The following is a 24833-nucleotide window of genomic DNA, read 5'->3' on the forward strand; positions in this document are numbered from 1 at the left end:
TGGCAGACAGCAACTATCTGCACACAAGGCTGTGGTCCTCCCAGCAATTACAACAAAATGCCACACAATGCACCAAAACCCAAACTCCTCCTCTAGGCTGTCGTGGTGCCCTCTTAGATAAACAAGGAACCAGGATCACATCCCAAAACTGAAGCCAGACCTCTCAACAACATCTCTCTCAGCCATACGCCAGCATGAATTCAAACATGATCATCTTTTCCATCCTGTGGCTAAATCACCCTGGGGGAGCTGGGGTATATCACAGGTCATTCTTGGGAGCCCAGGTGCACCTCAGTGCTCTGCAGTGAACACAGGTCCCCACTCAAGCTCTGGTTTCTCCCCATGAGCCATGTAAGAGCCCCAGGGTGCTTAAGCACTCTCCTGACCTGAACTACTCTGCCAGGCTGCTCCCATGAGCTACAACCCTTGACAGGAACCATGACAATTCTGATGCATAAAGATGAGATGTTTAAATTAAGGTATGTTAATAACATGGCAGACCTCAGAAAAACTCTGGAGCTCTCAGAATATTTTACAGAAGATGTAATATATTTTTTTTCATAATAGAGGTTAGCCTGGAGGTCAGACTTTGCCCAGAGGGGGGAAAGATGCTATACTCCTGTGAGCTGAAGATTAAGCAAGAGGAAAAGAGAGAAGAGGAAAACTAAGCCACCATGAGCTCCAGCCTGTTGCCCAGTCATGCTACCAGGAGAAAAGATGTCCAACAGGCTGTTCTGTCACATCCAAGATGATGGAAGCAGCCTGCCAGCTCACAGGCTTACCACTCATCTCAACACATTCATGTCAGGGTTAGGATTTTTCCCCTTAGAGGTCCAGCTCTCAGAAACAATAAACAACAATGTTTCTTACCCTGGTCACGGAGAAGAAATGCAAACCACTAGCTTCCAATCTGAGAGAATAACAGCAATACAGCCCTGAAGCTGGTGGGCAAACAACGCTGAAGCTAATTTAATGACATTGGAAGACAGGGAAAGCCACAGGATGAACACATACAGGGCCTAGGGACACCCAAGAGGGGTTTTGTGTCCCCTGTGACAGAACAACCCCAAGGCCATGAGGGCCCAGCAAGGTCCCTGGCTGGCAGGGATGGAGCCAAGAAGGTAGTGGAGGAGTAGGCAGCAGCAGGACCCTTGCCAAACTGGGCTAAGTTCAGCACTCCCGACCTGAGAGCCAAGACATGCCTGTGCTGCAAAGCCCCTGTCCTACACCACAGGTCATCTTGTCAGATTTCAATTATACCATTCAGTGATTTTTCAGCCTAAGAAGACACAGAGCTGTATCACAGGAGGTTTCTTTCTTCTGCTTAACTGGAGGGAAAAAAATTGCCTCCAAGTGTGGGATTCTAGCAAGATTCAGGCTCGCTCTCTGGATACAAAAACATCTCTCCACAAAGAAGCCTGACTCCATCCAGTATGTGGGTCCTCACTGGCTTCTCAAGTTTGCAAAATCCTTGTCTCTTCACTGGCAATATTTATCTTCCTGCCCATCTTTTCCCCTACCCTGTTCCAGGCTTGCAGCCCATCTCTCCAGCACCAGTCGCAGACAGACAGACTAAGCCAAGACATTCCCAGGGATCTGCCCTGGGGCTGTAAATGCTATTTTAAGGGACTTTATCAGTTTGCATTTGCAGCATGACAAGCAGAAATCAGGGGAAGCAGTAAACATGCTGCAATTTCAGCATCTCCCAGGCCATACATCCTAAAGGAAAAAACCTGGCTCATAGGCAAAATGCTCAGAAGCAAGATGAACTAGGCTGGAAATCACAATAATTTCAGAAGTTAGGGCTTAGATGACATCCCCTGAGACAGGCAATACTGATCAGCTTGTGAAAGTAATCACTGCCAGCCGGATCTCTGTGTGTGCTGCTTAAGCCCAAGCAAGTCTGCCAACAGCAAGTGCGCAAGGCTGGGTCATTTTGTTAAGCTGAATCTGGCTGGTAGAAAACAGGCTACAAGAGAAGATTAAAACCCAAAGCAAAATATAATCTGGTTATCTGCAGACAGTTTTACTTTCTAGCCCTTTTATCACGGGCTCAAGCTGGCATCCTTATAGGCACAAGGCGCGTAAGTGCTCCCACAGTAGGTGAAATAAACACTGAATAAAAATAAGTCAGATAAGTTACCTGATAAGAGAGCTAAAACTGCAAGGATGACACTGCATCTGGTGCTAATAATTATTTTGGCATTATTCTGTCCGGCGCTAATCCTCAACAGCTCGAAAAGATTTAATCAGTGTTTAGCACTGCCAAGGAATCATGACTACAAAACAAAGAGTAACTGGATTAAAATCTTTTCACGGTCACAGGTCACGTCTGTGTCACATCTGCTTAAAATGTTCCTTCAAGGAATAAGAAAAAGAAAAGGAAACATTGACTTGAAAAGATGGCACTAAAAAACATAAGCCCCAGGTTGCAGATCTAGACTGGTTTACAGTTGGGCATTCTGGCATGAAAAAGAAGGATGCAGAAAGATTATTACTTTACAACTCTCTATCCTCAGGAAGGCAAAACAACCACAATAAACATCTGAACAGCAACATCCTCATCCACAATAGCAGCCTGCGTGCAGTCTGCTCAGAAAACACCCGGAGAAGCCAGGCTTCCAGAAGCTGCGTTTGCCAATGCAATAAAATTAACACTGAGAGCTGAAGATTTTTGTAATACTTATTCCTCCTATCTAGAGCCAGCTGAGCCCTCCTGAATGCTTTTTTAAAATGAAAACACACACTACAATGGCCAAGAGTGTGTCTCCCTGACCCCCTGCAGCTGCAGAAATGCAATTTAAGAATTAACCTTTTACATCCATAAACAAGGAGAACAGCAAAGATTGGGAGAAAAGCACAACCCTCTCATAGATCACCAGCACACTGAGCAAAGTTAGCATGCAGCTACGTGCAACCACAGAATGCAGCTTATTTCTCCTCCTCTCTTCTACTTTCTATCCCTCCTAAGAATCTATGACAACTTTGAAGTCGCTGGCAAAAGGCAGTTTCTTACCTGTTCCCACCAACGGCAACAGCGCAGGAGGAAACAATCCAGCGGGCTGTTCAGCTGTCCTAACTGTGCCAGCTGGGCTTCTCCTAGGACCAGCCCAAGCACCGCAGTGCCATAAAGCATCCCGTGTTCTCCCGGCGCAGCCGCTGCCCCAGCACGCTGCCGCCAGACCGGCTTTTGTCGGAGCCTTTCAGAGCAGGCACGCACCGGCCACGGCGCGTCTCCAAAGGAAACCTGCCGTGGGGAAACGTGCCATTCGTGCCCCGAGTCTAAAGCTTTCACTCAAATTGCCTTGCTCTGAAATCCAGCTCCGGAGGGTGTCCCCCTTTCTGCTCCCAATAGAAATGAATCCAGCAGCTCCCCCTTCCAGCCTGCCTTTCACTAAATGACCCTTCCAAGTGGCAAGAGGATGTCCAATTTGCTCTCTGAGCACTCGGCATTAACGAGGAGAGATGCAGCCCGTGGAGAATAATTGCCGGCGCGGGAGCGGCGCGGGGCTCTGCTGTTGCATTGCTCTCCTCTCCTGCATGCTAATGAGCAATGATGTCAGCAAGCCAAAGTCACCGCATCCGGACCGTACACCGCGGCCCGGCCGCCCTCCCATTTATTTACATGGAAATCAGCCTGCTCTCAGAAATCAATAAATCCTGCAGGCTGCTTAGGGAAAGGGAGAGGGGAAAAAAAAATAATCCTCCTCACCGGCTCTCATGTGCGCATTTCAAAGAGTTGGCTCAGTACCAGCAACCCAAATTGAATGGTGTGAAGACACTAATTATCCTTCCCCCAACTATCATCTTATTTGAAGCTGACCGACTCTCAACTTGCTGTCAAACTTAAGGCACCGCTTCTTAGGTACGCGGGCTATTAAAGCGATGATCCGCTGGCTCTGAGCAGCGTATCATTTTTCTCCTGGCTTTCATTGGCCTCTTAATTATTTTCTGCAGTCATTTGCTGTTGATTCCCCATCGGTTTTTCAACGCAGCATGTTTGTGCACCAGCAGGGCTAAATATTCTGGGAAATAGAAGTTATTAGCATGGCCTTTTGGTTACTGCATATTTTAAATCTTCCCTCCCCCCACATGGACTTGAGAGATGCACAATTCACACCTTTCATGTGTATCTCAAGTGAGAACTGTGAGACCCAGGAACATGCCACCCCAATGGGATGCTGAAGCTCCCTTCCCTCATGTCCTCCACCTCTCAGAAAAGAAAATGCAGAGAGGGAGCTACACTGCCAAATCTCTTCTGTGGCTCTTAAAGCCCGTTGCTTGGGAATTAGATGGTCACAAATGAATCTCTAATGCGAGGAGAAGGTACTTTTTAGCTTTAGCATTTGCAAAAAAGTGAGTGAAGTTCAAAAAACATCATTTCTGTGGGCTCAGAAAAAAACACAGAAAGCAAATAAAACTTGCCCAAGATGCAGTGCTTTTATAGCATGCTCCTGACTTTGGGGACCTGGCTCTGCATTTCAGAGCCCTTGATTCTGGCAACATCGGCTATGTTTACAGAACACAGAAGGACGCAGAAACTACAGCTGCGAGTCTTTCGGCAGTCTCAAATGCCTTAAATTATTATTATTAAGGCTCATAAATTAGAGTTTATTACATAGAATTAAAACTCAAAATCTGAAGGGCAAGATCTTTAGCTGGGACAAACCAGTCCAGCTCCCCCCTGGAGCCGCCCCAACTTACTCCAGCCAAGCAGGATGGACTGCGAATACGCAGAAACCTCATCTGGCTCAAATCATTTCAGACAACAGAAAATGTTTAAGGTCATTGACTAAATATTTCAGTGTTTACTGTTCCTAATATTTTATTATTATTACTTTCTCTCCCCCCTCCCCCCCTTTTTGTTTTTGGTAATCCAAAGGAAGTCCAACAATTAAGCACTGACCCTGCTACTACATCCAGCTGTGTCGGACTTTCCTTTCATGGAGGAAGGTGGAGTATCACCTCCACTTCTGCTGAGGGTGGCCACAGTGCCAAGAAGGGTCCCCTCTAATTCCCTCCACCTACACAGATGAACAGAACTTCTAGGAAAGACCCTCCCTTGACCCTTCAGCTTCCTAAACTGTCTTGTTTTGCCCCTTCCAACTTGCACTGGCATTGCAAGTAGGCTGTCAGTTTGCCTCTCTATGGCTGATGTCCCACAGTTCCAAGATGATGTATTTTCCCTCTTAAATTCAGAACATGTTAATTACCATACAAAGGAAATGAGACAAAACTGAATTGGGGAAAAAACAAATAAAGAAGCTTGCTTATAAAATGGTAATGTTGAGCACAAATGCTGTAGAGTAGAAATTATCCATGTTTACTGTAATAATCTTCCCTGGAAATGTACTGCTGAAAGTCCCCAGCAGTGACTAGGGGCTACAACCAGCACAAAGAATCCATACAGCTCCACAAGGCAGGGTCTGGAGGTACTAATTTTCACCAAGTGTGATTAAAATGCCTGACTTTGTCTGCATTAACTTTCAAGGAGCAGAGGCCCTTCAGCTATAAACACTTGGGAGCAAAGTGTCTACTAGTGCTCAAAGGGCCACTTGAGCAGGGCTGCCAGCCAGCCCCGTGCTCAGGGAAAGGGCAGCAGGGCACAAGCCTCACTGTCCAACCACACTCCTTGTACAACGTAGCCTGTGTAACTCCATCTACAGCACCGGACTGACGTGATCCCAGCACAGGGAGAACAGTGATGTTATGCCCACTGCACCAAGCATCCCACAGCAAAGGTGAGTTTTGCTCTGCTGCCTTGGCCAACTGGATCATCCCCAAAAAAGGGGTTATACCCAAAACTGAAAACTGGTCCACAAAGATACAGTGGGAGTGAGAATCATGAGCTGATGTAAAAAGATCAGCAGGACCAACGCTTGTAACACCTCAGCAGCACATCTAGCTATGAGCAGAAGAGCTTTATGTCTCCAAACAGCGTGTATAATCGTCATCGCTCCTGGCAGGCTTCTTGTTCCAATACTTGCAAACCTAAATGCCCACAATCCCAGGCTCTTTGGAGACAAGAAATCAGATTAGAAGCTGCCACATTTGGAGACAACTGTCTGAGGAAAGTGGAAATGAGCCTTCCTGCTTTGAAAAGCTGCCCGTTCGTTGGCAATTGCTCCATATTACTGTTAGTCACTGCAAGGCTTGTGAAAAGGTCGCGTGTTAGAATAACTCCAGAAGGCACACAAGATTTCTTGACAGATTCCACACATTATGCAGGTGAAATGGGTGTTTCATTAAGCAGCAAGAAGAACACTGAGCTGGTGGAGAATGTTATCAAAGGTCACGTGAAGGACTTGCATCATTACGAGGATGGATGCTGACAACTGCCAGCAATGAAGCAAACGACCAGAAGTAAAAGCTTAGCTACTGAAATAAAGATCAAGAGCAGGAAGCTCCCACTGAGGTGCAGAGGTGTGAGATGGATAACTCTGCCTGTAAAAGTAGCCTCATCTTCCTGCTTTTTACTGCCAGTTTTAAAGACAAAGACCCACACCCAGTCCACTTTAAACATGACGCCATTTGCACAAACTCATCCCCATTGCTAATTTCACAAATCACTCCAAGAACCTATGTTTCCTAAACACTGTGTTCTGTCACCTTGGTGTATTGATTTGCCATCAATCAACAGGGCTCCATGTGACACTCCCAGTGACAATGAGCTACACGGCATGGCCAAGCACGACAGCAGACTGGCATCCTCAAGGTCACTGGGCTACTAACCTGATGAATGTCAGCTCAAGTTGCCTTCTGAATTATTTAGTGAGCATCATCTGATGCAGTGTGCCAGGGCAATGCACAGCACTGCTACCTTGAGATGCAACAGTGGCTTCAGCCTCCTCTGTCCCAAAATGCTGCCCCAAGGGGTGAAGGCTATAGCCTGTGCCACACAAAGCACCATTCTGTCCAGGATTAGTGGGATGGCAGGTCCCCCCCCATCACCATGGCCATCCTGGCTCATAAGGACAGACTCAAAACCAGATTACTTTCCCATTCCTCTTTCTACCCACAGAAATGCAGAATTGAACACTTTCAGTGGATTTTCTTTCCCCCCACCTCCATTCCCACGCTTATCCCTGTAATTTGCAAAGAATTTTCTGCTCACCAAGCCAGGGCTCCCATCCCAGTGCTCAACATAGTCTCTGGGCTGGGGGACAGCCAGAACCCAAGCATGGCAGGGACACCAGCAGAGCTATCCTCCCATGGCCACGGGGCAGCGACAGGCAGCAAAGTAATAGGCTGGAGAGAGCACAGCTTTACAAACACCAGAGGGGAAAGGCACGGTGATTGCAAAAAGCTATTAGCAGTGAGGGGAGAAGGCTTTGTGTGGCAGAGCCCATTCCCAGTGCTCCTGACCAAATGCCTGGCTCTTCAGGAAGCACACAGGACTGTGCCCAAGGTATGGGAAAAGTTCCTTGTATTTTGTTACTCAGGCAATCCAAGTCAGGACTTAAAATTAGGATGAGCACATGGCTTTTTTCTTCTGTTTTTCTTTATTCATTTTAAGCAAGGCAGCAGACCCTCCCCATACTTCCCAACATCAGAAGCAAGGATGTCTTATCTCAAAGCAAAATGGAATGGAGGGAGGGGCAGAGAGACCAACACCAGACAGTGATCATTAATCCCCTAAGCTTGGCCTCCCCTGCTTTTCCTTGAAGCTGCCATTTGTACTTTCACACAGCTGCTGCCACGCCAGACAGCCCTGCTCCTCCTGCTGTCACCGCTGCTGCGCGCAGCTCATTCTCGGCACAGCCATGGGTAAGAATCCATGCTGTAGGTCTGCAAGGAGGAATTAAGTTTTTAAACACTGCTGAGCCCAGCAGCAGCTGACACAGAAGGGAAGGTACAGCCCATAAACACTGTGGCTGATTTGAGACTTTTTTTTTGGTTTTCCTACCAGTTCAGCCAGCAAGGCAGGCCTGACCCTCACCGGCATCCTCTGGTGTGCAGGCTGTGGCTGTGAGCATAGAATGCATAGAATACATAGAATACATAGAATACACCAGGTTGGAAGAGACCTTCAAGATCATCGTGTCCAACCCATCAACCAATCCAACACTGCCCAAGCAACTAACCCACAGCACCAAGTACCCCGTCAAGTCTTCTCCTAAAAACCTCCAGTGATGGTGACTCCACCACCTCCCCAGGCAGCCCATTCCAATGGGCAATCACTCTTTCTGTATAGAACTTTTTTCTAACATCCAGCCTGAATCTCCCCTGGCGCAGCCTGAGACTGTGTCCTCTTGTTCTGACACCCTGTGCTATGTCCTCTGGCAGTACCCAATCACACAAACACAGGGATAATGCCACGGGAGGTTCTGGCACGCTGCTGAACATTGCTGCCCTGTGCTCTGTCCCACTCACGACAAGGTTCCCCCGAAAGACCCTCACTCACCAACTGTCCCCACTCCACCAAACAGCCTTATCTTGCAGACCAGCAGGGCAGGCTCTGGTGCAACACACAGCACACCCCAGCAGTGTTTCAGTCAATCGATGGATCTCTTTTTTCCTTAAATCACCTTAATGCAAGAAGCTTTAGAGAGCTTAACAACAATACAGCTTCTTATAGCCTCTGGCTTTAACTTGACACAACAATGCTTTCTCACTTTAACATATTGAAATCAAATTTGTAACTGAATGTGAACAACAGTCTGGGTGCTCAAATGGTTTTCTCCCCTTTGCTAGCCCGATAGTCTTCTCATCTCAAGACTTTTTAATAGTGTCCCTTAATGATGTCGACAAAAGCCTCATTAAAGCAGTGCATTGTAATTTAAGCTAAATAAACTCCAGGGTTATATCTTTTTTTTAATGACATATTTTTCTTGGGGCCTTTCCACAAACAATAAAGCATTCACTGAAACCATGCTACAAAGGAAACATGTAAATCTTGAGCTTATCTAGTGGTGTGTTTTCCAAAGATCTAAACCTTTGATCAGCAACGAATTAAGTTTCCATTTACACAAAACAGAAGATGTATTTCCAGGATAACCAAGCAACCCTGCACATCTGCATTAATATGTGCCTTGGCAGCAGCTCAGGACTCCCTCGCTGCTGCCCTTCTCCCTGCCTGATGCTGTCAGAGTTGCTGTCACATTAGATGACTTTTATTTTATGTTTTGGCTTCAAACCTGTCTAATAGAGTGTTCCGGGTCAGTGGTTGTGCCTTGAGGATTTCTTGCCTTTGCTCACTGAGCTCCTCTCTGCACCAGCCATGCACCACCTAGTTGTCACCCCACCAAAAGCTGTGCATCCCCCAGGAATGGGGCATGTTGCTCAACCATCTCTGTGATCAGAGGCAAGTCTCCAGCCAGCCCAGAATCCTGGCCAAATGACACCAGCCTGGATTTTACATCCCTGAAAACCAGACTGTGCACGTTTACTCTGACTCCCAGCAGGACTGTAAGAAAGATAGGAGCAGTCATTTTAGCAGGGCCTGTTGTGACAGGACAAGGGGGGATGGTTTTAAACTAAAAGTGGGGGGATTTAGACTAGGTATAAGGAAGAATTTTTTTTTCAGCGAGGGTGGTAAGACACTGGCACAGATTGCTCTGAAAGGTGGTAGATGCCCCATTCCAGGCAGCATTCAAAGTCAGATTGGATGGGCCTATGAGCAACCTGATCTAGTTGAAGATGTCCCTGCTCATTGCATAGATGACCTTTAAAGGTCCCTTCCAATGCAAAACAGTCTATGATTTTATGACTTCAGTTCTTTCCACACCCTAGCTGAGCACTGCTCCAAGCTGTGCACCTCAGGCAGGTCCCCAGGCTGCACAAACCTCTGTCCAAGCTCCTCAGAAACCACCAATGGTTTAAGATGGCCATGCTTCTGCTCCCATCCAGGAAAGACACAGCTGCCTGCTCTTTGCCAACTAGAAGACCGGACCTATTTGCTGCTTGCTTCCAAACTGTTAAATACATAGGGAAATGGTAAATCCAGTGCATTTTTGGACCCACCTGATGCTCCCCTAACACGTGTGGAGGAAATCATGCACAGTCACGAACAGAAATGTGTTTTCATGGTGTCTTTGAGTCTTAACTTTCCCACTCTATTCACAAACACAGGGAGATCAGCTTTGGTCAGAAGCACACCTGGTTTCTCACCTCCTAACTGCTCAGTGGGAAGAAAGGTGGCAAAATAAGTTCTTATTTCATACCTGAGAGCATGAAGCAGACCTGGATGATTTAAAAACAGCTAGTGTACATAGATGGACTGGCACATGTTTCAGTCCACCAAACTCTACCTACCACAAGACTTCCACAATCCAGTTAACTTTGATTAGAAATGAAAATACAACAAAAATCAACAAACAATAAGATTCTGAAGTGGCTTGTTGATTGAAGCCTGGGTGGTTTTTCCAGCTCCATCCCACTAAGGCCTGTGACCCAGTGCCCTGCCAAGAGTGCACAGAGTGCGTCAGTGCCTCTTCAGCTATGGCAAGGTTTGCAACTTGACTGTCCCACTGGCTGAAGTCAGATGGAGCTCCACTGTCCCCAAGACAACCTAGCACTGCACACAAAGGACAAGAGATGTTTGCTATTTCCCCCTTTGTTTTAATTAATGCTAACGATTTGTTATCGTGGCTTGACATTTGCTCATACTTAGGAATAAATTGCTTCCTTGAATGATACGCTGAGATTACAACGGGCTTTCTGTGTTTGTGTTGGTTTTAGTAGCTCATAACAAACCATGAAATTCATTACTCTTGCCACAAGCACCCATGAGATGTGCCAGCCAGGGTTTGATTTACACACAGCTCGACTCATGGAAATTAAAAGGTTTTAATGCTGCCTGCAAGAAGTCAAGGGTTTGAGATTTTTATATAGCTGCATTACAGAAAGAACCAAACCACCCAGACAGAAGCTACTCTGCATTGTTTTATCTGCCTAAGGAGCCTGAGCATTAATGTCAGGGTAAAAATTCCCCTAAATATTAATTAATCTAAGTGTGTAATTTGAACAGCCTTTTAGTGATAAGCCTTCTGGCCTACAAATTACTGCATTCTCACCTTTTTGTTGCTGTTGTTTTTCTTTTTTGTTTGTTTGAAAACTGTTTAGAAGCTATAGAGGAAGATATTTAACAGTAAAATGCTGCAATATAATTTGATTTGTTGATCTTAAAGGTCCTTTCCAACCAAAACAATTCTACGATTCTAACTCGGCAAACCATTCACAGCAAACTAAATCCCTGTGCCTCACCACCCTTAATGGGAAAGGGCTGTCAGTCATACCCCGGTCCCATTTCTCCATGCCACGTCAAGCCTCGTACATCAAACCCAATATACAAATCGCCAGCCCCATCAAGATCATTAGAGCCTCTCAGCCCATCAGGGAAAGGTCAGCGCGTCGCCGGCTGCCTGCTCCAAGCGCAGCATCAATCACAGCCCTCATCAGCGGCGGCGAGAGCGCGCAGCTGGAAACCCGCAGCCCTTCCTCGCACAACCTGTCAGCCTCTGAACCCTCTTGCTTTATTGTAAAGCATGGCCATGCCTTTGGCTTTTCCTGAGCTACAGGGAAACACAGTTAAATTGTCTGCTGTAGGAGCAGGGGATAGCAGGACCCGTGGAGAGGGATCAAGACTCTGTCAGGACAGGGGTGACCAGAAGTGACAGAAGTGTGATCCCTGACTCCAGCACTGGCTCCCTTCCTGCCCTCCTGGATGTGTCCTGTGCAGGCGGTGTCCCCAGAGTATTCCTTCTCACTACACAAGCTCCAGTCCCATGTACCCAGTAGCAGCTTCCAGTGAAGGGTGCAAAGCCACCCTGTAAAAAAATGCTGGTGGGTCCCATCATAGCCACACTTAGGCATAGCTCACAGATGTCCCCAGCCAGGGGACTTCAGGAGTGTCCTGCACTCACGGAGATACCAGCATCACTGTGTTGGGGTGCTGCTGCCCTCCCCCAGCCTCAGGTGTGGTGCTCCCAGCTTGTGTGAGCCCATAAGGCATCCTGCTCACAGTTTGAACACCAGAAGGGGTGGAGAAACCCAATTGCTTACAATTAATGTGGGACATGCCAGCACGATCAATGCCATTGCTTGATAAACACACTGAAAAACACAGGCCATTTCTTCCTCTTTTTTCCCCCTACCATGCTGTGCTGCATGCAGCATTATCTTCAAAGGGAGAAGCAAACATGTTTGCTAAATACGAGCGAACTAAATACATCAGCCTTTCAGAAGCAATTATTGCTACTAGAGATTTAGTGGGTCCCATTGTTTCATGGTTCAGAAAGCATTTTGCTGGCTGCTTTAGAGCAGGCTGCTTTTCAAAGCCAGTGCCCTGTGACAGTGAGCAACCCCTCCCCACTAAAATAAAAACCAGGTGGGCATCCAAAGGAGCAATGTTTGCTTTCTGCTGAGCATTTCATTTACAGTGTCCCCTCACAACAAAAGAACAGCAATTTGTAGGTCAGCTCAGCTGCTGCCAGAGGAGGTACCAAAGACAGCATTTGGCCAAGCTTTCACATGAGGATATTTCTGAAAAAACAGTGGATGTTCTTTGTGTTAGAGCTGGGAACCTTCCTGCTGCATGAATACATAGAATACATAGAATAAACCAGGTTGGAAGAGACCTTCAAGATCATCGTGTCCAACCCATCAACCAATCCAACACCGCCCAAACAACTAACCCACGGCACCAAGCACCCCGTCAAGTCTTCTCCTGAAAACCTCCAGTGATGGCGACTCCACCACCTCCCCAGGCAGCCCATTCCAATGGGCAATCACTCTTTCTGTATAGAACTTTTTTCTAACATCCAGCCTGAACCTCCCCTGGCGCAGCCTGAGACTGTGTCCTCTTGTTCTGGTACTGCTTGCCTGGGAGAAGAGACCAACATCCATCTGTCCACAACCTCCCTTCAGGTAGTTGTAGAGAGTAATAAGGTCACCCCTGAGTCTCCTCTTCTCCAGGCTAAGCAACCCCAGCTCCCTCAGCCTCTCCTCGTTGGACTGGAGGGGATTGCTCTGACCAGTATGTAGACTGATCATATTGGTAGAGGGCAAAAAACTAAACAGAGAGAAAAAAGGCAATGAAGCAAGTGCTGGATGTCATCCCCTTCCCTTCATCCCAAAGAGGCTGAGATGCTATAGACTGCAGTGATTCAGCTGGTTGAGATCCTCGGAAATGTGGTGTTACAGAACTAGGGCAACACCTCACATTTCTGTGGCTTTATTTCAGAGCAACAGCTCGGCCCTGAAAATTCCTTCTCTGTGCAAACTGCAATTATTCCCTCGTACCAGCATGGGGAAGTGGAAGGGGAGCGCAGTCAAACTCCCTGTGGCATTGAGCACTTCAAACACACATCTCAAAAAGATGAGCAACCATGGATGGCCAAACATCCATGACAGATGGGGGAAGGAGAAGGGAAGCTCATGATACCAATGAGATGACTATAATTAGTGTAATAAGCAGCAATCACAGCTCAACAGCTGCCTTCCCCTCCCTGAGCGTCTGCTATAAACACCAGCACAAACCTATGGCCAAGAAGGATTTTGACACTTGCTGTACTCAGAGCAGCTCTGCTTTGGAAAAAGTTTTGACTTTATCAAAGATTTCATTCCACATAAGACACACAGAAGAGCACTTTTCTGCTTTCTTCTCCACCTTCACCTGAGCAAGCAGCCCCCTGTGCTTACAGGGGGGTCATGACACTGGGTGTAGTTTTGATAGCAGCCATGATTTTGCACGTGGCTTTGAAGAAAACCCCGTCACCTGCACATTGAGTCAAAACTGCTATCCTCAACTTTCTAAAGTCACTACAGCCTCAGAAATAACATGGCAAAACATGACAAAAATAATTTACTGTGGCACATATCCATCCTCCTCTGATGGGCATGTGTCCAACATCCTTCTCCAAAGCACTGCTAAGATAAACTCATCTGAAATAGACTTGTCCCTGTCCACACCACGTTTGTAGAAAGCTGGCAGTGCATGTACAGCAAGGAAAAAATTGCTCTGCAGCTCACCAAAATACAAAGCAGCCCTGGTTTACAAGAGGGGACTTCTTAACAGGATAGTATTTTGAAGGTCTGGAAAGCAGATACAGTGGCATAAGTGGAGTGTAGTGGATTTTTATGCCAATGGTTAATTGGTTTGGAAGCATTTTAAATGGTAGAGAAATTACAGGGTCAAATCTCATTCTATATCAGTTGGAGATTTAGCTGAAAACGTGGCTTGCCAGCAGCTCACCAGTGTCACCCATGTCACCTGCATGGGTGCCTGGCACAGGGCATGTCACACTGGTTATGCTCCAGAAGGGATTGCTATTCTTGCTTCCCTTCTGCCAGCCCTTGGTCTAACAGAGGTGGCCATGGGAAGCAGTCAGGTTTCAGGAAAGCTGGGTATTTTAGCAGTAGATCAGAATTCAGCTCTCACTGATTTCTAGTGGGTGTTAGACACTGACAAAGTGTCTATTGTGAAAATATTTGGAGGTGTGAACCTTGAGCTCTTCATGCAAGGGAGTGTTTCCTATAGCACTTAAGAGAATGAAAACATGGAGACAACAAATAACAACAAACTTGGAGAGCAGGAAATGATTGCATGGAGGAAATTTAACCCTTTAGTGAAAGAAGCCCAAATCAGCCTGTGCTGGAGAGCTCAGGAGTAACCACGAACAGGGCTGGAACCAAGATGTCAACAAACACTGCACAGAAGGGTTAAAAACCATGACCTGAGAAGCCAGAACAAAGGTATCTTTAATTTCCCAGTGCAAAGAAACACATTTGTCCTTCCCTGACAAGCAGCACAGCAAAGCAACCAGAGGAGCAAAGAGCTGTTTGTTGTGACTCTGATCCTCCCCCAGCAAGCTGGCTGGGACCCAGTTCAGCATGTGGACCAGCCTCGATAGCTCCCATGCAGCTCCCTTCCCCATCAGCATGCATTAACTGCTGGTTATGCAGACGGAAGATAAGTGGCAAGTTAATCAAAGCAATCTAAGTGGGCTGCTACAAAGCATTGCTTTATGTGATGCGACAAAACATGACACACCAGAGGCTGAGGTGTGGTGAGAAGCGTGAGGTGCTGTGTGCCTGGCATGAGCCATGCGACTCTTGTGACTGTCAATGGGAGTGGCAGGGCTCCATTCTCATGCGGGGGGGTGGGGGGAAGGTATTGGAAACCAAAGAGCATGGGTACAGTCGAGCCTTTCGCTTGCTGCTCTCCTGCAAGGTGCCAGTGGAAATTAATGGGGCTTTCAAGTACCTAGATGGATTGCAGGGACATCCGCAGTAAGTCTATTAGCTAATTAGTCAAGATTAGCATTTATTTTATCCAAAGGCACTCAGGCAAAGGAGCTAGTTCTCTTATCCCTGTGTATGTCCCTTTTACACTTGTTAAAAAGTAGGACAAAGCTCCCTCCCATCAACAGTAACACCAAGGTGAACTTTCTCTCCCTAAGGGAAGTGCCCACAGGCACAGCCTAAGCTGGACATGCTGCTGGCTGTGACTAATGGCATTGGAGGGGGCCAGCATCACGGACCTTTGGACCCAAGGGCCAAATCGGGCAAACTTGTGCAATCAGTACAACCTTTGGCATGAGCCCAGGGCCAGAGTAAGGTATCCTAAAATCTGGCACAAGACCCTGTCCCACCTCAATATTCAATTGATCAGGCTGCTGATGCTTCAAGACCTTCCTCTTACTGTGATGGGAAATCCGACGTCCTTTGCTGTGGTCACCTGTTTGAGGATGCCAACAGCCAAGTGATAAACTTATTTCAATCATTGAAATAGCTTCACTTACCAGCTGTAGGAAATGCTTTAGATTTATAGCAGCAGAGCAATTCGATCCCTTCCCCCCTGTAACAAAACCAGCATTAATACCATTTTATCACCAGTTCTAATCTTCCTGGCACCATTTCACGCCCACAGATAACTCACTCCATAACTCAGTACCTACAGCAGCTGTTGGACACAAGCCCCCAGCCACAGCAGAGAACTCAATCTCTGCTAATCCCAGCCCTTTACAGCAACTCAGACTTGAGCAATCCAAAAGAGAACCATGAAGTCACTTAGGCTTATCTCTCTAATTGCCTGCCTGCAATTCAGGGATTCTGTGTCAGCCTCTTGCACTCACACAGCAGTGGGGAAAATCAGACCCAAAATGTTTACCACGAGCATTTTCAGAGCTGTAAGTGAAACTACAGAAATCCTGCTTACTGCTGCAGTTCCAAAGGCAGTGCCAGCTCTGAGAAACACACCAGGGTAACAGAGCAAGCGTTCATGCCTCTCCTCTGCTGTGCCTCCCTCCAGGTCTCTGGCTCTGTAACACAGACTCCAGTTCTCTTGACAGTTTTCCTGCACTGCCCAGTGCCAACACACTGCAAATGTTAATGAATACCATCCCATAAATATTTAATGCACATTTTCCTGTGAGTCTTGCTGTGATTAAATAGCCACCTCATTACCCAGGCCCACCTTCCATTCTTCTGTATCTTTGTACAAAATACCAAGAGTTTGAGCTATACCCAAGTGATTGAGCTGCTGGAAATATCTCTGCATAAACCAACAGGGCGAAATCCAAACACAAATTTCCAAGGAATGTAAAGAGAAATCTAACCCTGTCAGAGCAAATATTTCATCTCAGCTACCCCCTCCCAGGATCTGCAGAGATAGCAAAGCAGAGAGAACAATCCAGCAATAAATATCTGCACTCAAAAAGAAAACATGTCTGCTTTTATTGGCTTTTTCCATTGCATTTGGAGGTCCTTGGCACAACAGGAATGTGCATGTACCATCTGGATACAGGTATCCCAGGGTCTGCTCTGCTCTGACACCAATTCCTGAACAGCTGCATCAGGAGCTCTGCTGCTCTCCCCCATTCGAAACTTGGAGGATGTCCATGATCTGCCTGAGGTTACACAAGCAATCCAGGACAGATGTAGAAAGGAACGTGGATCACCCAGAAGCACCACCATTGCTGCTCTGGCACTGAAACATCTCTGATGCTCATCTGAGGTGTCCAAAGCACAGATGACCTCGTGACTCACCGTGCTTGCATTTGCAATGTTCATGATAAACATTTAGGAGTCACGATATAGAAATTCTAGGATATTGTTCTCTGGGCTATTTGAATTGATATATTCAAGTCCTTCATGCCAACCCTTAGCTGAGAGGTTCTTTTGTCAACCAAAGTGAAAGCTGCAGTTCTCCTGGGATTACCCAACACCACAAGAGTGAAGGCAAGCACCCAGAGCCAGCCAAGGCAGGCAGCAGGGCTGGAAGCACTCAGTACAGGGTTTGTGTGTTCTACCAAAAGGAGCATAGGGTTTTTGGAGTCCATGTCCCAGATGGAGGAAGCATTTGTGCTGGAGACATGTTCATGCTGCTGCTCAGGACTTTGCATCATGGAGCAACGCTCTCTGGCTTTCACATGGGCCATGTTTCCTCTCAGAGGGAAGTCCTGCAATCTAAATCCACAACAAACTGCTAAAAATATAGTAGACTGGAAGGAATAAAGCCTGTGTATGTTAGAACTTTTTGGTAAATCCTCCCAAATACATATTTTTTTTGGCACAGATACTAGAATGTAACTGGAGGGCAAGCATTTATTTCTGTTTCAGCTGGGAGAGTCCCAACTTCTGTCTCTCCAATTTATATATGGAAGCAGGCTCATTATGCAATATGTGTTTCAGCGAGTTCTGCATCAGGCAGGGTGTGAAGCTAAGGCTAACGAAGGGAATATCATTAAGAGTAATAAACAGCACAAAAGAACATGAACAAATAGGCATGTCTGAAGCATGAGCTGCTGCTGCATGTATCACCGGGAGTCTCCAAAGTGAAAAATTGGAGTCTCTCTGCTCTGAGATACAGGAGAGAGGGCAACAAATGGTGGTGTGTGGACAATACTGGTGAAGAACTGGTGCCAGGTGGTGAGGCTGATTTTGTAGTGCCATGTAGAGACCCTGGATGGTCAGTGCAGTGCTGTATGTCAATGCATGGGAAATTTAAAGACTGGTGGGTTTTAAAAGATGCATTTTCTTCTCCAGAACTGGCCTTGAGACACCACCTCATCACTGGCCCACTTAATGCACACAAACACAGCATTCAGAAGACAACTTCAGCGTATTTTGTTTGACTGCATAACACTGGTGCCATGAATAAATGTACAATCTATGATGTGCCATTTAAAATTCACCAGGAGAGCCAGCCCCAAAGGCCAACATCCATCTCCTGGTGTTGCATCTGCTCGCGCTATTTCTACAGCCAGACTGGTTGGATTTACAGAGCAGCACATCCACAAATAAAGTGATGGTGCTGTGTTAATCAGTCTCTGGAAGCAGCTCACTTCCAGCCCCTCAAGGAATCTCTTCTGGGGAAGGACTGGATAGTGACCATCAGGGTGCTCCAGCACTGCTGGCACAGTCTTCTTGTCAGCATGCTCACACGATGACTGTCTCACAGATCCCTGATACAGCAGCACTGGGGAAGTCAGCTCATCTAGGCTTCCTTATTGACCCACATGATGATCACAGCTGCCTTTTGGAGAGGGGGAAAAAACCTCTAAAAACAGAAAGAAAAAAAAAAACAAAACCCAAAACACCAGGGGATTTTTTTCTTTTCTCCTGTGGGTGAATAGACTCACCTAAGGAATAAGTAGATCAAGTAGCTAATTCAGGAAATAACCAATAACTTAAGCAAGGGCATTAGAGGCATTGCCGTTGTTTAAATGGGAGCAGAGCAAAGATGCACTTGTGTAACGGGAGCCTTCAAAACCTTCAGGCATCCCAGTCTGCTGGGGGAGGCTCCCATACCACCCCACTGCTGGTGCCACAGCCACTGAGGAAAAGACTCAAATCTCCTGGCAATTTCCTGCAGACAGAACATTTAATCATCCCCTAGCCATCACTGCAAAAATCCCCAGTGAATGATTCACACATTGAGAGAAATCTGCTGTAAGAAACAGCACGATCTCCTGTCCTGGGATGCAGCCCCAGGCAAATACGTTGGGCCATATGCATTTTGCTTTTGGCATCTTGTGCTGACTTTGCTCCTCAGCAGCTGCTCCCGAGATGGACTCTGTGATTTCTCTCCCCCTGACCCCCCAAGGGAGTGTTTGCACACCAGCACCGCATCGCTCGCTCTAATTACTCCACCAGTTGCACAGATAAAACATCTGCTGAAGAGTGAAGGAATCCTAAAGCACACAAATAATTTGCCCTGCCTAAACAAAGCAAACAGAGGATGCTGTTAAACACCCCTGCCCAGCAAACAGCTCCAGAACCACTGCCTAGGAGAAGGCGTCGGGCAGGCTGCGCATTCCTCTGCCATCCCCAGCAGGAATTAATCCCTTTTTCCAACCAAACTTCTTGTTTGTCACTAACACACCCTATGACCCCCTTAATGCCTAAAGCATCCAAAAGCAATTGCAGTCAGCAAGTTTGAAGTACTTAAAAGCCTTTGTTTTGCCTCAGAAGAATTGGGGCATTTTCTCCTGAATTCATGCGAACCAAGACAAACAAACTTCACCATCCCAAAGTTAAAAATACCCCTTTACCCTGTGTATTAACCACAGCTGCCAAAGGTTCAAAATTTGCGTTTTGTCATTCTGCATAAATCCTTGCAACAGCTGAGAAGACACAGGGTACGTTTGGAAACCCAGAGCTGAGATAAGCTCCAGCCTCCCGCAGGGTTTTACTCTTCAGGGGTTTTTCAGCAGGGTGAAAAAGCAAGAGCGGCTCAGGGGCTGCTGAAAGAAGTCACATTTGCATCACGGAAAAGTTTTATGGTGTCCTCTGGGAGAGATATTAGCCGGGGATATAGCACATCCCTGCTCTGGATGGGTTGGTGGGGCTGTGCTTTGCCCCCGGCAGCCCCTGCCTGCCCTTGGGCTCAGTCGGCAGTGAGAACTGGCGCTTGGGAAGGCATCAAGAATCAGAGAGGAAAAGAAAATAATTTCCCAATGCAAACATTTGCACAGCATTAAAGCAGCTTACACTTACACATGCTATAAATCGGGCGCAACTACTCACCCAGGCTAAACAGGCATTCACTTCGTACGCTGGAAAACCCCCATGTCATGGGTAGGGGCAGAGGAAAGGATGGGAAAGTTGGAAAGGATGGATGGCCAGCGGCGAGACAAGCGTCTTTGGAGCGGGGGACCGTGGTGCATCCTCCGGCAGCAGCAGTGGCTGGGCCAGGAAGTGCCTGCACGCCGGCGAGGCTGCGGTCATTTGGGGAGGGAAAGCTCCCAGCTGCCGACCCAGGCGGCGGAGTGACGCCCACCGCAGTTTTAGCTTATTGGTGAAAATCGTAAGCCCTAATCCAATCCTGTCTCTCTACCCAAATTTATCTCTCCACGGAGCCAACATCCCTTCCAGTTTTGACTAGCAGTATGAAAGCAAAGTTACCTTGCCAATATATAAATCAGGTCAGGAGAAGCAATAAAAAAACCCCACACTCAATTTGCTTCACCTCTTTCTCCCAAAAGAGTCTCTTATCTACCCAATTCGAGGGACCACAGCCTTGAGAGTGCAATGGAAGAGGCCAGCAGCTCACAGCACATATGTTTGATTGAAAATCAGTGAGCTGCCAATAAAATGCCAATAAAAGCAGTAGTTATCAGAACACCTAATGGTACCACAGACACGTCTGGGGCAGAGCTTTATCACATACAGATGTTTATAAGAAAGGCTAGCACATGGTTCCTGAAGTTACACCAAGTTTCACAAAGGTAACTACTGGATCATAAGGCACTGCTGGCAAACAGCCTGGCCAGTTGGCACATAGGGTTTTCCTTTCTTTGCAGCCTAGTGCAGGCATTTCCCATAGCCACAAATCTTCCTCCCTTGCACACAAATCCAGATGCTTGACCACAACATTTGCTTCCAATGCTTGGGTTAAGGTGGAGACTACTGGCAGCAGCTCAGAGAGCACAGAGCTACACCACAGGCAGCTGCCCAGTGCAGGCAGCGACCTCAAAACCTTCATTTGCAAACAAAGGGTGATGGGGAAGAAAAGCCTCTCATGCAAATCCACATTTCTGAACTCTGTTACAGAAGTGCAACCTGGAGCAGCTCCAGAACATGGGCTGGTGTTTGGCTGAGCTCTGAATGCACACATACACAGCAACCTCTGAGTGAGGGAGCTGGAGCAAGCCGTATGCGCTCCAGGTGTCCCAGTGGGCAGTCAGCAGGATCAAGATAGAACAGAATAGAATTAACCAGGTTGGAAAAGACCTTCAAGATCATCAAGTCCAACCTATCACCCAGATAATCAGATATGGACAAGGTGCTCAGGCCTTCACAGAGGCTGGTGATTCAATAAGGCCTGCTCATGGAGGAGCAAGCAGGGCTTCCAAGAATGCCAAGGAAGTGTTTCTGAGGAGTATTCCCATTGTAAATCTAATGAGCACCTTTGCATTTTAACCCCATCACCATTGCAAGCTCTAAATATAGAAATAATCAAAACACACATTAAAAGAAGAACTTATTTTGAACTTGGCAGTGTTGATCTAAGAACCATCCCACTTGGGAGCAGGACTCGAAGAGCACGGGCAGCCTCGGGGAGGGCTGAGCCTGGTGCTACAGGAACAAAAGCAGCTTACAAACCAGGTTTGCCATTCGAGAGCCTAATTAGACCGAAGCCCACACAGCACACAGACAGACTACAGAGGAAATTGGAGTCTAATTTACATGGAGAACGATTACTTACTGCAACCAATTAGTGTCAAGCTGACTGACAGACTACCCAAAATACATTCTCCCCACCCTCCCCTGCAAGTCTGAGCAAAAGCTTTATTTTGCCTGGGTTGTTCAGTAGGTGAGCAGGAGCACCTCACCACTAGACCTTGCATGGCCTTGACTGTGACCTTTTGAGCTTCAAGACAAACAGAGTTAGAGCCACTCACATGCCACCTGGTACAAATCTCTGCTAAGCCAGAGACAGCAGTAGTGGAAGTGGAGAGCAGCATGATCTGTTTTCTTTCCTGATCTTAAATCATATGGGTCCTAATGAGAAATTAATCTTTTATGAGGGGTTCCCCTCTTTCCTGGCTATATATTCTGTACAGAGATTTTCATCCCCTGGTTTGTAATGATACAGGTTAGGCTTCTGTCTGTGTAACAAACAGCCTCTGCAGCATGCTCAGGTATGCAGGTTTCAGGTCCTAACTTAAGTTGCTGGCCTTTGGAAGGAAAGCACCGTGCCACACCATCATTGCTGTCACAGGGCAGTGCTCCCAGCCAGCTCCAGGTACCTGCTTAGCTATCTCACAAAACAGCCTGTTCTTTGCAGACCATTCCCCCTTCTCCAGCTGTGCTGCTCCCTGCATGCTTGCAGGACCATCACTGCTCAGCAGGCAAATGGGGGAATCTCATCGCTGCTGGAGTGAGCCCATGAAGACAAAAGCATTTCTCCTTGGCTCTCATGGCACAAGGGTACCACAGTCCCACTAGTGACTGTGCTGGCTAAAGACATTGCCTTTGCTCAGGGCTTTGCTTTCCAGTTGTCCTGGAAGAGGATTACCTCATTGCATTTCCCAGAGCACAATCCAGCTGCTAATTCTACAGGAAACTTGCCCCTCCTCTATATTGGACTAGTCCAAAACACTGGTGAACTGATTTTAACAACTCCTGAAGAGCAAACATGGACCTGACCAAACACTGTTTATCTTCCTTTTATTGTTAAAGAAGAAATGACTGACTCAACCCTCATTCTCCTCTTCCCAGGAATATGCTGTCCTTTGCTCCAAACCCCAGACTGCATTTTGAATGCACAAATGACAACAGCATTTCACAGTGCAATTTGCCATGTTATTCTTCATAAATTTCTAAGGGCAGTCTCTCTGAGCAGCTTCTCTGACTGCTCTTCAGAGATCTCTTGTATATGCATGCTCAGGCACGTAGGGACACATTTTTGGATATTTAAGAGCAGGCAATCAACCATTCCTTTAAGAAGCACCAGTATAAAGCATATTTAAGGACTTTATGGATCTCCTGTACAGATGAGATCAGCTACTCTTTTAATCTCTGCAGGCTACACGGCTATACAGCATTTTAAAAGGAAACTTATCCTAAAAAGAAAGCTTGGAGGAAATGCTTATGAAGGATCAAGTAGCTGTTTGGTAATATCTGGAGACAGCCAGGACCTCAGGTGGTGTAAAGCATCAGCAGAGTTCCTTTTATTTTAGTTCTCTTCAAGTCAGTGGTGCTAAACTAATTCACTCCACAGGAGTACTATCAAGAGAGGTGAGGCAGGACCATCTCACTTGGGTCTCCCTTTGGGTACAGTCATCATGAAGGCTGCAAATCCTGGCGGCCTTGGTCTCCCACTGCCTCCCCTCCCCCTGGTTAAATTAAAAGTCTCCATTAATTACCAAGTGGATGCAATGAAAATGCACATGTGCTCCCATTCCTCAGAATTAGGCTGTTAATCTGGTGTTTATACTCCTGGAGTTTATCTCCTCCACACCTCGTCTCTCCCCTGGGAACTGACTCACTGCCACTTTATCTGCGGCTCTAAAGGACAACACACACTGCTTGGGTTTTAAATTCCCCTCCAGTGGTATGCCCTGAACCAGCTCTTCAGAGAGGGGCCTCCGCCGCCTGTAATTCCCATTAATTCTTCCTATGATTAACAGGTCAGCTCTCACTGCCCTGATGACAGCAGGCTTTGGAAGTGCAACTCTATCAAAATTATCTATGCATAAAAGATGGTTATTATAGGAGCAAAAGCCTCGCTGAGACTTTTATCAGCTGCATGCTTGCTGCTCGCTTTTGTGCTGCTAACGACTTTATAGAGAGTGGGGCAGGCTCCAGCCTCATCGCTCCGCGCTGCGGTGTCTCCAGGCAGAGGAACCTCTCCTCTGTGGTGGGGAGATGCTGATTAGGAAGCTGTGGAGGCAATCACTGCTGGAGGGGGGTAAGGGCAGGCAGGAGCATGGGGAAATTAGAGAAACCTTCTTCTGAGTGCATCCCATTAGGGCTGGGGGCAATTACATGTGCTGATCAAGAAGGTGGGCTTCCCAGAGCCCCCTCTGAAATTACTGGCTTGGGAGGAGGGGAAGGGAAGGTGAGAAAAAAGAAAGACAAAAGGAGAAAACCAGAAAAGAAGTGCAAAATAATCCTCAACACAACAGTGGCAGACACCACCTCAGCTGCCTGGGAGCCGGGCACAGCCTTCTAGCCTTCTCCCTGCAGGCATCCCCCATGCTGGTGGTCACTCAAAAGAAGCCCACAGAGATAAAAGGCAATAAGACCCATTGTAAAATACTTGTAAAAACGCTAATGGTCTCAAGTTCTTTCAAGCCATCTTGATCACAGCTAAATCACATCCTTTTATTTGCTTCCTGGTGGGATTTGCTTAGGTTTGGGCTCACCATGTTTATGCTGATATGCTGCATATCCTGGCGCCCAGGACAAAGCTGGTGTGGACCTGCGAGCTAACCTACACTGCAGCCATCAGTGCCAAGCTCTGCAGACCATCCTTCCCCTCATCTTTCCACTTTCTTCACTAGCTCCAAAGAGGAAACTCAACTTAACACCTTCCTTTCTATACGTAGTACCAGGAGCTATTGTAATAATGAAAACCAGGAGAAAAGGTGGGAACCTTAGCTGCCAGCATGGTGCAGCCTTGCAGTCACGACCCTGAAACTCCTGACAAGGTGACACATTATTAAGAAATATCCATATTAATCCCAACTGTAAAATGCTATGTTCAGCCAATTAAACTGCCTGAGCAGCTGACTGCTCCCAGAGACCTTTGTACTCTCTTTTTCTTTTTCCTTTTTTTTTTAATGCCCTCTTAGGGAAAGGAATGGCTTCTGCAGAGGTGAACCACCCAGCTCCTTCCAGTCTTGTGTGTGTATAAAATGTTCTTGGCTGCTTTCAAACAC

General features: G+C 46.9%; 1 protein-coding gene across 2 annotated transcripts in view; it reads right to left on the reverse strand.

Annotated features, from left to right (window-relative positions):
- PRICKLE2 (prickle planar cell polarity protein 2) overlaps positions 1-24833 on the reverse strand; it is a 110444-nt gene that overhangs the window by 37990 nt on the left and 47621 nt on the right. The window contains exon 1 of one of the 2 annotated variants that reach the window (XM_054161127.1): positions 3017-3531. The exons of the other annotated variant lie outside the window; for it this stretch is intronic. The gene's annotated coding sequence lies outside the window, so the exon portion shown is untranslated. Of the gene's footprint in view, positions 1-3016; positions 3532-24833 lie in introns of those variants that run through there. 2 annotated transcript variants of the gene reach the window in all.

This window comes from Dryobates pubescens, chromosome 1 (genome assembly GCF_014839835.1).
Source record: "Dryobates pubescens isolate bDryPub1 chromosome 1, bDryPub1.pri, whole genome shotgun sequence".
NCBI lineage: Eukaryota > Metazoa > Chordata > Aves > Piciformes > Picidae > Dryobates > Dryobates pubescens.